Source organism: Frieseomelitta varia, unplaced genomic scaffold (assembly GCF_011392965.1).
Source record: "Frieseomelitta varia isolate USP_RPSP 00005682 unplaced genomic scaffold, Fvar_1.2 scaffold_896, whole genome shotgun sequence".
NCBI classification, from domain to species: Eukaryota; Metazoa; Arthropoda; class Insecta; order Hymenoptera; family Apidae; genus Frieseomelitta; species Frieseomelitta varia.
In genome coordinates this window covers 82345-93631 of record NW_025110696.1, presented here as the reverse complement: position 1 = coordinate 93631, position 11287 = coordinate 82345, and positions in this window count along the sequence as shown.

Here is an 11287-nt window from a genome sequence, read left to right as displayed (position 1 = left end):
ATAAAATATCGATATATTAGTACATGACTTTGAAAGTTACATTGGCAACTTGTACAGTTGTGCAATTAGAAATTAATTGTAAAATCGAGTCAATTTTAATATTCAGTTCAATTTCAATATTTACAGATTCACGAACATACGTGATACAACTTAATGTAAAGAAATTGAAAGTACACGTAAAAATCTTATTTTTTTCTTTCTTCAAAAGATATTTAATATTTTATTATTTAATAAAATATCGATATATTAGTACATGACTTTGAAAGTTACATTGGCAACTTGTACAGTTGTGCAATTAGAAATTAATTGTAAAATCGAGTCAATTTTACAGCTCAATTTCAATATTTACAGATTCACGAACATACGTGATACAACTTAATGTAAAGAAGTTGAAAGTAAAAATGTATTTATCTCTAAGTCGACTCGACTCTCGCGAATAACAAGTTGAAGACCTTTATCGTCTCGTAGTACACGACGAGCCTCGTTATTCCGTGCAACATTCGAGATTGAATTTTAAGATGTTGCAGCTCAGCTGAACTCGAATAGTACCAATACTTCGCCGTTATATACATATCGTAAAGCACGATACTTTAATATAATCGAACGCGTCGTTAAGGGAGTAACGAGCATTTTTCTCAAGCGACGAGAACACGAAACCGTCAGAACGGTTTCGCTACGTTGTTGGCGAGCATATTGATTCCACCGGTCGCCATGAATTTATGGAGATAGCCGGCCGGCCGTTCCTTCGTGTATTTGGACGCGGTCCAGATCGTTAATTTTCCATTAGTGCCTTTTCACCGATAAGTATCCCCAGCATTTCGCGAGTTAATGTAAATGTATTAACGGCGCGCGATGATGCACGACCGTTTTGGAACGAACGTTCTCGTTGTTGCAGTATTTACGAGCGATATAAATGCCCCGGCCATGGTAATTTTATAGGTCGTTTTATTGCTTAATGGTATTCAATTATCTGCGAATTCGTCCATCTTCGTTACATTGCGATTATCTCTTTGATAACAATTCGACTAAATTCTTAACACGGTGGTGAATTTTCCCTGTGTGATCTTTCCATCGAACTCGGGATATATATATTTTTTCAAAAGAATTTTTATTATTTTTATTCGCGTTTAATTCGTCGAAATTAAAGTTATCATGGATATCAACCCTTGCACGCTCCGCCAGTTACCTGTTTCATTGTCACACGATCGTATTAGAACACATGCAATCGACAGACGAGTCTGTCGAAAATAGAAAAAAAAAAAAAGGAAAGAAAGAGGGAGTGAGAGAATTATTATGACGGTACAGGCTGCGCCGAATCCAATTCAAAGGCAAAAGGGATTTCAACCCTTGCGTATAAACCTCTCAATATCGTTGCGTATCGAAATTTTTCCGCGTAATCGGATTGACCACCCACGAAAAGGGGTGCCGGGGATATACAGGTCTTTTTCGCATCGTCTGCGGCCCTCTCGTTGCCTCCCGCGGGATATCCCATTCAATCCCCCGTGGAATTCAAACCCCGTGCAATCTGAAATGCGATCGAACGTCGGAAGCTTAATATCTGAAAACTCACCCTGCTGTCTCGTTTTGCCTCGCCGTGTGCGTATAAAAGAGCAGCCGCTCTCGCGAAATATGGATGCGATACTCGAGAGAAAGAGAGAGAGAGAGAGAGAGAGAGAAAGAGAGAGAGAGAGAGGAGAAGAAGAAGGTAGGAAGAGTCAAGGAGAAAAGGGAAGGCTGGGTGAAAAGGTCCTCACAGCACAAACTATGGAGGGCGATGGCTACTCGATTCTCTTTGTGTCCCGAGCATCCGGAGTAATTCAATGCAAAGACCTGCCCAGTCACTTCAAACGCGATTCCAAATGAAAAATGACAGAAATTTGATGGAGTTTCGGGGGAGATTCCGCGTGGATGCGCAAACGGAAGGCAATCACTTTTAAAGGCTATCGGATATTTATCGAACGTGCTCGTATCGGTGCTCGTTGTACACATGACGATCGCTCCGTCCGAACGTTTGAGATTCTGAAGAGGCTCGGCTTCTATTCAAATTGCTGGGAAATAATTTCGGGATGCGAAACGACGATGTTTGTCTGTGCAAACCATTTTTTTTTTTTTTTTTTTTTTTTTTTTTCATATTTCGCGAAAACATTGTCGAGAATCGAGTGGAATAAATTATGGAATAATTTGGAAACGTAATCTCAGACATCATAGTTTTTTCTTCTTTTTTTTTTTTTTCAATGCGTTTCTTTAGCTGCAAAAACCTCTCGATGTAATGAGGTTTGTGGCAGATCCTATGTGTCGATGGTTATTACATAAAGTCCTCAGCTTCTTCGCGAGTCCACTGGAGGAGTTTTGAATTTTCTTTTGCGAAACCAGACGAGTCTTCAGCTAATCGCGGGCGGAGAAATTTCGAGAACGAATACAGATTCAATGAGTTTCAAGTGATGAAACATTTTGGAAATAGATCTAAACCTTTTACTTTCATTTTGTTCCATCGAGATTCGAGTTTCTCCGGCAGTCGCTCCAAGAAAATTTCGGGACACAAAGGACTTTCGGCGTTTAAATGTGGGTGTTTTACGTGAATTCGAAAGTCCGACAACGTGGTTAGCCGGATGGCCACCGGCGGAAATTGGAAGAGCTGTTCGCGCTTCTGGAATTGTTTTCGTCAAAAGGGATTGCGTTTTGCCGACTGCTGTTGCGTTCTAAATGTTGATGAGAAATCTCGGCGCTCGTCGTAACTGATATTCTGAAAATGTGGCACAGTTTGAGTCGGGGAATGATGATCCATTTCTTTCTTTTTTTTTTTTTTAAGAATTATTACACATTAATCAACATCTAAATAAAATAATATACATATCTGTGAAAGTAGACATATGTAAATTTATAATATTAGAAGCAGGAAATTGAAAACTAGAATTTACAAAACGAAAGAAATGAAATTGTCCAGATGACCGAGGTAAAAAATACATATGTTCGAGTTCAGTCTTTAGTTTAGTATTCAATTGTATTTCTCGGTTTGTTTAAGAGACTTTCTCGCGAGATTTGCTAATAGTTGAAATTAGGAGTCAATTTCTACCTTTATTAAATACCCTGATATTGAGATAAAGAAACACCTAATTTTCGGGTGGTGTTTTAAAAACATGAGTTAATTGTCCTGTTAAATCTCCCAAATTTCCAGTCAAGTTAAATGTCACAGATCTTATTCACGTGAGGTGAATAATTCTTTGACACGAATTTTAAGTTTCTCCTCGTTTTCCATATCTATCAGTGTTTGAACAATCGTGTTTCCTATCGGAATGAAATCAATTTCGAATGCAATAATTTTATATCGATTTTTTTTTTTTTTATCATTGCGATTATTTGCAAGAGTCCAAAGGACAGCGACAGACCGATCGAATTTTATTACCGAACGTAGCAGTTGAGAGTCTTTCGTCTATCAAATTACACACGCAAAGAGAACACGAAGACAATATCGCGACGCCATGTTTTCACATATCTCGTGCCAGCGAGCGAAAACAAGCTATGCGCAGATTATTACGGATATTATAGAGATCTATATACACATTCGACGGAAATTGAATATCCCCGGTGTATCTTCCGGCTGCTTGTGCCTCGCGAAATCCCTCCGAAAAATGATAGGATGCGAATAAATACGCGGAGGAAGGAAATAACGGGGACGGAGGGAAGAGAAAAGGGAGTTTGTGGGCACGTGAGCAATTTCTGAAATTGCTGCTCGGCCTCTCGGCGTTGAATATTTCTGTTTCGACAGTTTCTTCCACGTACCGGGGAAAAAGTTCTACGCTCCCAACCCCACGGACGAACGTCGATCCTTTATAGCTAAGGAAAAAGAAAAGAAAAGAAAAAACGTGACACGGTGAATTGCTTGGTAGATTTCTCTTATGTAAATGAGACACACGCCGCGAGATTATCGAGATATCGAACATCGTCGCAGTGCCTGAGAGTTTAACGACAAAGAAGCAGTGATTTCTTTTTTCTTTTTTTTTCTTTTTAACTAATTGTTCAGAACCGTATCGAACAATTGATTTATGATTGAACGAACCAATTTATCGAACCAATAATAATATTACTTTCGAAATAATATTCCGCCACGAATTTAATTTTATTCCAGTGTTTTGAATATACGCCGGATATTGGCGATACAGTTGAAGCAGAGGAACAATGATTTCACACTGTGTTCAATCTTTCAAATTGAAATTGAAACGATAAAAAAAGATAAGTTCTTCGAAAATCCACGACGATTGCAGACGACAATTAGATTAAGAAAAGAAATGACGAGTGCAATTGAAATATTTCTAAATTCGAACGATTAGACAATCCGAGAGCCCAAATGAACGCGGTGCATGCAGGATCGAATAAAATAAAAACGTATCGAGTTGAGTCGAAAACGAACGAAGCATTTCCGCGACGTTATTACGTCCGGTAACACCGAAACAACATGTTCGCTGTCCGACTAATAGAGAGACAATAGTGACGCGGACAGTCCCAGCGGACAAAATTTCCTCGAATTCGCGTCGCACGGCGAAATCCTCGCATTCCAGCGGGAAATTATTGTAGAAACGGACTTCCCTTTGAAGGACAACGGGTCCGGGACGGTAGTTGCAATGCCACTTTGCCCCGGGAACAGGAATTTCAATCTACCGTGAAGTTTCTGGACCTGGCTGTAGGATTTTCACTGTGTCAAAGGACACATCGTGCACTTTCTCTGGCGACAGCCCTTTTAACCAGATTTTCCTCGCTGCGCTGCTGAATTTTCGTTGTACGTTTCGTAGACATACCGGTAGATTTATTCGCCGCTCGTGAACGTGACGTGTGCCCGTTTTAGTCAAGTAAAATGGCGATGGCCGTTCCCGCTGATTGCGATTTCGATTGCTTAGCTCATCGTGGCGGTCAGTTTTCGGACCATGTGTCCCTCAGTCTCTGCTGCTACGCTTATCTAATTTTGTTAATTGCGATATTTCTAGACTCTGTTACGAGTTTGCGAAATTTGCGAAAAAAAAAAAAGAATACGTTACGTTGTAATTAATTAAAAAATTACACCATACAATTTTACAGAAATTTCATTCGAACGAGGCGAGAACCAGAACTTGTTGATGTAGGTCCTTTTTGTCCTTTCCGATTTGTGTACCTCGTCCTTGGACAAAGTATTATAGTTTAGAACGACTCATACCTGACTAATTCCCAACGACGTTCCAACAGATAAGACGATAAATGTTGCGACGTGAAGTCGAGATGAAGTCCGTCTCCCTTTTTCCCGACAACAGACGAGATGAAGATCCTCCTTGCCCCGAAGCAGTCACCAGGTGCAATTAGATGCTGCAACGAGATAGCGATTAATAGCCGCCGCGACGTCGCGTAATTATAGTGATCGCGAGGAACGGGGGTCGACGAAAGTCCAGCGATAACGCGTATGCTTTCGTTCTTTAATGTCAGTCATTAGCGGGGGCTTTTTGCTCCGGATTTACTTTGCCATATTCGCGCAGCAAACCGTATCGCCTCGCCTGTGAAATTGTTTTAGATGCGTCGCTGGGTCGGTTTCTCTCGGCGATTTCGTTGAGAGTTGATGTATTCGAGCCCCGGAGAGCTTGCTTTCGGGATTTTTGGCTGCTTTTTTTTTTTTGGTAAATCGCAGCGATCACGGAAATTCCAGCGATCCGGTTGATTTTCGTTCCTTGTCGTTTGACTCGATTCCATCATTTTTCATCCAACCCCTTTCAATTTGCATTTACATTAACGTGTAAAATCTGGCGAGACGTGGTAAAAATTGTTAATCGAGTAACTATGTATTTCGGTTGAGAAATTTATTCGCGTATTCAAGTCTTTCGCGTAATGACCGTGATTATTTACTACAGAATTGGCTAACTGGCGGTCCGCGAACACTTGCCCCTACTTTCCTCATCGTTAGTGCTACCCCCTCCACTGCATCGATAGTGGGGAGATCGATGCAGTGGAGGGGATAGCGCTGGCGATCAAAAAAAGTAGGGGCAAGGGTCGCCAGTTAGCCAGCTCTTATCTACTAAATAAATTTGTTGAGGTTAAATTACATTTCGTTCACATTCCTGAAAGACTAATAATTTTCTATTTTTATTATTATTATTTATTATTATTTAATAATAATATTATTATGTTTTTATTATTATTTATATTAATGAGTTTAATTATTAAACTTCTATCGATCGTATTTTAATTACTCTTCTCTTTTATAATGATTTAGTATCTTTCTCTAAACACGAGAATTAGATCCATCAGCATCGATAGATGGTCACTTTCGCCGTAGAATTTTCAAACAGTTTCTGCAATTCCAAGCTTCGTTACCAACGCTCGGCGTTGTGCAAGAGAATCTCTTAATTCCGACAACTTCCAATTATAATTCAATTATCCAAGAGATTAACAACCACCGTGGTTGTACAACAGACGCCAAGCACACGTGAAGCATACGTTGCGCTTTCAATTTGCCACCCCTCGACGAATTTCATCCAGCTTCAAGTCTAATTAAATAATAACAACTTCACCGTACACCGTTTGCAATAACTTGAAAACATTTCCACTCCTCTCCGCGTTCGAGCACGCGTTCGCCTCGATTCGAAAACACGAAGTTCGTTTGTCTAGCGGCGCGAGACTCGATCATAGAAATTCGCGCGTCATAGAAATAAACGGCGTGCGCTGCCGGATTCAATTGAATAGAAATTCGCCTTTTACGAGCTTTTACGTGCCTCGATTGCACTCGAGGTGATTCTCTCTCTCGCTGTTGTATAATAACAGGCGTGTTACAATCGGTTGTTTCGAAACGTACGACATTAGACAGAGAGAAAGAGAGAGAGAGAGGGGAGAGGAGAGGAAGCGCCATTGAATAAGCAGCCAGCCGATTATTCAGTCCACGTGAAGTACGAAATTGAAATTTCATTTAATTAATGTAATGCGTTTAAAGCGCGAGCGAGCGCACAGAGAGAGAGAGAGAGAGAGAGAGAGAGAGAGAGAGAGAGAGAGAGAGACGTGAGTGATGCCCCCAAGTGAAGCGGACCACGCATGCATGGTGTGTTTATTTGATTTGTGTTACCAGCGGATTTCAATCAATCGACTTTGCACGGTACGATTGAAACACGCTCGTTTCCCCGATAGTTTCTCTATCGTTAAACAACAGTTGTCCACGCGTTACAAAAGTCTCCGTTCGAAAGTTTAATTAATTCCCTATAATTCCCAGCGAGATAGCTATCTTTCCGTTCCGTTTTACACCGCGCGACGCGCGGGAAAATTCTCTCGGGCAACGGTGTCAAACGAGAGAAATTCATATAATAATTCGAAAATGAAATTTCAGTCGATTTCAGCCGTTTCAGCCGGAATTTCGGAAACTTTCGGAAACTTTCGGACGACGAGAGACGCGTGCAATTTCGAATTAAATCATTTCGATTTCGCTACTTTTCGAATGATAACGTTAATTAAAAATTGAGAATTAATGGCTGGTTTTCAACGCGGTGTTTCGATTTACGTCTCCATCGTCACTACATTCGATCACTAAAAGAAAATTCCCAGAACTCTCTTAACTCTTTGGCAAACAATGACATAGTCTGGCAGGACTGTCGAATTATTAATTCGTTCTTTTATCAATTTTTATTAATTTTGCTTACGAGTACCGACTGTGTTTATGACATTTTGCGGTATAAATATAAGAGTACAAAAATTACCTTGTCAAGTAATTAACATAATAATAATTAACACAATACAAATGCATTTAATTGTCAAAGTGTTGTAATACGATTTCAGATTAGATTCTATTAAAAATAACGTGTGCAATTAATGTTACATCGCTCTCCCGTCGTACTTTTTTTTGGAAACGTTCAATTTGCCAAAAATCCAACCTGTCAGCCTCGTCGAGTTCCTGTAAGAAATTCCTGAAGATAACGCGTTTTCACTCCGTCCTTTGAGCGGTTCGAAGGGTCTAAACGTCAACTGCACACGTTCGCAGAATTTTCCTTTCTCGTATCTCTTTCCCGCATTTGCGTTTCAATTTTTCCACCAGCTTTCATCGTGCGCCTCCCTCCCCCGGTCTCCGTATTTATTGTTCGTACGAAATTCGCTTGGAGCCTGGAATTCTGTGCGAAGAACCGGCGCGCTTTCCATTTCGCCTTTGCCTCCGCGTTATTGAAATCGGCGCGACGCGTTTCCGGAAAATTTCGCCCGCCCGGTGCACGCAGCGTAAGAGCCGCCGCCCCTTCACACAGCTCATCCACGCTCGGTTTTGTTCTTCGTTATTAAACATTCCGGGACGCGTTGCGTTCCTCGCGATCTAATTAGCGATAATCCGTTCGTTGTTTCGAAAATTCGTCGAGAGTAATACGCCGACTGCCGAAAGCGAATTTTCTACGCTAAACAGAAAATATATTATTTATTTCCTAGTTAGTTGAGTTTAAATCAGGGTAATTGACATTAATTGCGATTGTGATCGGAAGAACTTGTTAAAATGTACGAACTCCGGAATAATTGAATTCCCACCCGCGATAACATCGAGCGTGCAAGGAAAGCATTTTAATGAATCTTTTATTCCGTTGCGAGAGAAATATTTGTCTCTTGAATAACATTAAGATCAATATCGCGAGCATGGACATATTTCTCTAACTCGTCAGATTCTAGAATTTAAATGAAAAAACAAGCAACTCTTTTTCACGTGTAACATTGAAATAAACAATATTGAACAACAGATTGAAAAATGATCGTATCGCGCGATATTCATCAATGACGGAACTGCGTCTTGCGGATTTTCACTCGAAAACAGATTCAGAAATCCCAGAAAGGCAGACAACACCTGGATTTGCTACCTGGTTGAAAGAACTCGGAATGCAAAGATATGCAGTCTGCTCACGAACTGTCAATCTGGCACGAAGATCGTCGATCATCGAATACAGGAAGAAGATCCATCGAAGCGGGGAAACGAAGGAACTTTCAAATTGAAACAAACAACCGCGTCCGGCGGTTTTCTGTCCGCGGTACACCGGATACAGCCTCGAGTTTGCCTATGAGTTATGGCGCCAGCACGCGTGGCGACGTCGGCCGCGACCGCCTGTATCCTTGGCCGCGTTCTCCGCGCGCCGGCTTCGAGAACAATGAACTGGCAAAAGAGTAATGAGACACCCTCGGTCCAGTCCTTCCGGGGGTTAAAGCAGTATTATCTTTTTCCGCGAAAAGTGCAGGAAGCGCAGTCTTCGCCGGTTGGCTATTCTTTCCGACGACGACCCAGTATCTTTCATTCTTTTTTTACACCCTTTTCTCTTTTTCTCGTTGTTTCTGTTGTCCTCCCTCCGTTCTCGCCACTTTTCTGGATTTGTCCTCCTCCCTGGAGAGGAGGAGCGAGCAAAGAACACGGAGAATTATGGAATCTTCGGCTGGAAAGCAACTACCTTGTTGGCGGATCGGTGACTTTTGCCTCGGATTAAAGGATTACACGAACAGATTCTATCGCGGCTTCCCGGATGGAATACTGGCTTCGTTCTTTAGTTTGCGAGTTTTGTTTATGCAAACGGTAAACTGAGGAAGTTTCGAGGTGAGATTGATGTAGGTAGTTTGTTTTGCGTAGATGTGTTACGAAAGGAATCGGAGAAATCAAACTAGAGAGCTGTTCGTTTCTGTTAACCTCTTGCGCTGAAATGACGTGTCACGCACGTCGAGAATTTTCTGTCCCAAACTGCAACATTTTTTCAGTTTTAAGTATATTTAAATGTAACACAGACTAAACAAATGAAAAGTTTCTTCTTCTTAATAATTTCTATCCAGTGACATCGTATCGACGAGTTCAAAAGAAAAAGAAAGCGAAAAATTATTGTGTACGGTTTGGTCACTCGTTATGGTCCGCAATCTTAAGCCTTTCCTCTCAAAAAAATTCATTTTTTCGTATATTTGTTATGTCGCATATTTCGTATATTATTTAAGTATATTTAAATAAAACAAAATATGCAGAATAATAAATATAGTATTTCTTAATAATTTCTATCCAGTGACATCGTATCGACGAGTTCAAAAGAAACAGAAAGCGACAAATTATTGTATACGGTTCGGTCACTCGTTATGGTCCGCAATCAGTTGCCAGCGCAAGTGGTTAAGCCTTTCCTCTCAAGAAAATTCATTTTTTCGTATATTTGTTATATTATTTATGTCGTATATTTCGTATATTATTTAAGTATATTTATGTGAAACAAAATATGCAAGATAATAAATTTAGTATTTCTTAATAATTTCTATCCAGTGTCATCGTATCGACGAGTTCAAAAGAAAAAGAAAGCGACAAATTATTATTATATACGGTTCAGTCACTCGTTATGGTCCGCAATTAGTTGCCAGCACAAGTGGTTAAGCCTTTCCTCTCAAGAAAATTCATTTTTTCGTATATTTGTTATATTATTTATGTCGTATATTTCGTATATTATTTAAGTATATTTAAATAAAACAAAATATGCAGAATAATAAATATAATATTTCTTAATAATTTCTATCCAGTGACATCGTATCGACGAGTTCAAAAGAAGAAGAAAGCGACGAATTATTGTATACGGTTCGGTCACTCGTTATGGTCCGCGAACCAGTTGCTCAAAGGACCGTTGATGGGCCTCTTTATCGATTTTTATTAATTTGAGGAATATATATTCTTTCTTGATGAATGAATGAAGTTTCGAGTTTTAGATAGATGTCTGCGTTGCAAATTAGAAAAAAATTGAACCAGTAATGTTGAACTTTTCGTTTCTTTCAATGGACCTCTTTGTCGATCTTCACTAACTCGAGGAATATGCATTTGTTCTTCGTTAAATGCATAATAAATGAAGTTTCGAGGTGAGATTGTTGTAGATCAGATGTCTGTATTACGAACTAGAAAAATTAGACTGGAGATGAAGTGCGACCTCTCGAAAAATCGATCTTCGCTGATTATTTCTTCGTTGAGGAACGAACGAACCTCCTTTCACGATCGAAATTGCCCTTGGCCGTGAGAAAGTTTCTTTCTCTCCTGTTTTCTCGAAAACGAAAATTCTCAGTGCCTGATCTTCTTGATCGTCCGAGACGAAACGAATCAACGAGAAAGAGAGAGAGAGAGATAGAGTGAGAAAGAAGACTGTCTCGGGGGAAGTCGGGCTCGCGTGAAATCGGATTGAAGCGCCGGGACGCGTTGCGAAAATAGTGGTGATCTCGCAGTAGGCGGATCCCGCGGATCAACGGAGGAGAGTTACTAGGTCGCAAAGAGAGTTGCATCGATGCGAAAGACGATCCGAAACTCGCATTTAACGGTGTGGGG